General features: G+C 38.8%; 1 pseudogene; it reads left to right on the plus strand.

The window, feature by feature from the left end:
* The first annotated feature begins 278 nt into the window (after window positions 1–278).
* Window positions 279–1119, plus strand: LOC140531479 (large ribosomal subunit protein eL6-like; annotated as a pseudogene).
* Window positions 1120–1762: the final 643 nt, after the last annotated feature.

A 1762-nucleotide genomic window follows, 5' to 3' on the forward strand; every position in this document is an offset into this window, starting at 1 on the left:
TCATCAAGTTCATCATTGCACAGTAGTATTCCAACACAATCATCTACCATGACTTGTCCAACGCTTCCCCAATGGATGGGCATCCCTGCAATTCCCATTTTGACCCAATGTCCTATTAAAATAATCCTATTACTAGAATGAGGAAAACTTAGTAGTGGTGTGTTAATAGGATGCTGGGGCAAAGCTAGAAGTAAAATCAAATCTAAGACATCTGTTGGGAGGTAAAATCTCAGGTTTAAGAATCAAGAATTCAGGAATGGTCTTTCCCATCTCTTAAGATGGTGGGCAAAAAACCCCCAAAGAAACCAAAGGAAAAGAAGGTTAAAAAGGAAAAAAAGGAGAGAAAAAAGGAAGATGTGGCTTAAAAGGTGGTGAAAAAGCCTCAAAAGCATTGCAGTCAGACCCCAGTCTTGGCCCGAGGGATTGGTAGGTACTCCAGGTCTGCAATGTATTCCTAGAGAGCCATGTACAAGCTGAAATATGCTGTACCAAAAACCCGAATTGAAAGGAAAAAGAAAGAGAAGGTACCTGCTACTATCTCAAAACTAGTTGGTGGCGATAAGAATGGAGGAACCCATGTGGTAAAGATTCACAAAAAGCCTAGGTATTATCCTACTGAGGATGTGCTTAGAAAGCTGCTAAGTCATGGCAAAAAGCCCTTCAGCCAGCATGTGAGGAGACTTCGAGCTAGCATCACCCCAGGCACCGTTCTGATCATGCTCACTGGCCTCCATAGGGGCAAGCTAGTGGTTTTCCTGAAGCAGCTGGCTAGTGGCTTGCTACTGGTGACTGGAACCCTGACCATCAACCATGTTCCTCTGAGAAGGACCCATCAGAAATTTGTCATTGCCATGTCTACCAGGGTTAACCTTTCAGGTGTAAAAATTCCAAATCATCTTACTGATGCTTACTTTAAAAAGACCCAGACACCAAGAAGGAGAGATTTTTGATACAGAAAAAGAGAAATATGAGATTACAGAACAGTGCAAGGCTGATCAGAAAACAGTTGACTCACAGATCCTGCCCCAAATCAAGAAAATTCCTCAGCTCCGTGGCTATCTGTATTCTGTATTCTTGCTCTCCAATGGAGTTTATCCTCACAAACTGGTGTTTTAAATGCCTAGCTGAAAATTCTTATTAAAATATTTGGAATAACCAAAAAAAAATTCAAGAATGGTGTGGTATTGGATAAATAACTGGATGTTCAGCCCCCAAACCAAAATACATTGTGATTGTATTGATTTGGGAATTCCCTTCAAGGATGTATATAGTGACCCAATCATACTTGATTTTTGTCCATGTTCTCCCAAATATTTGCCTCAGGGGGTCCTCTTCCAACGTGTTACTCAAGGTCTTCCTTGATTTCTCTGAATGTCACAAGGATATCAATAAAACACCGGCTGTCTACCAGTTGTCCCTTGTTCTTTTCATGTGAGCAGTCCATTTTATCTTCCTATTACAGAATTCCTTGATGACATCCTTTACTTCTGTTCTTTGGAGTTCCTCATTGGTTTTATGTTACAGACTACTTGCATATATACACACACATATATAATATATATTATATATGTATGTATATGTATATATAAATATATGCACACACATAATGTATATTTATATATGTGTATGTATATATGTATATATATGTAACACCATCCATGGCTTTCATTCTTTCACATATGAAGCTTTAGTGAAGATTGAGAAAATCATGCAAACTTTCTGACTGGGTTCAATACAAATTTATGTTACATAACCTTAACTG

Source organism: Notamacropus eugenii, chromosome 3 (genome assembly GCF_028372415.1).
Source record: "Notamacropus eugenii isolate mMacEug1 chromosome 3, mMacEug1.pri_v2, whole genome shotgun sequence".
NCBI lineage: Eukaryota > Metazoa > Chordata > Mammalia > Diprotodontia > Macropodidae > Notamacropus > Notamacropus eugenii.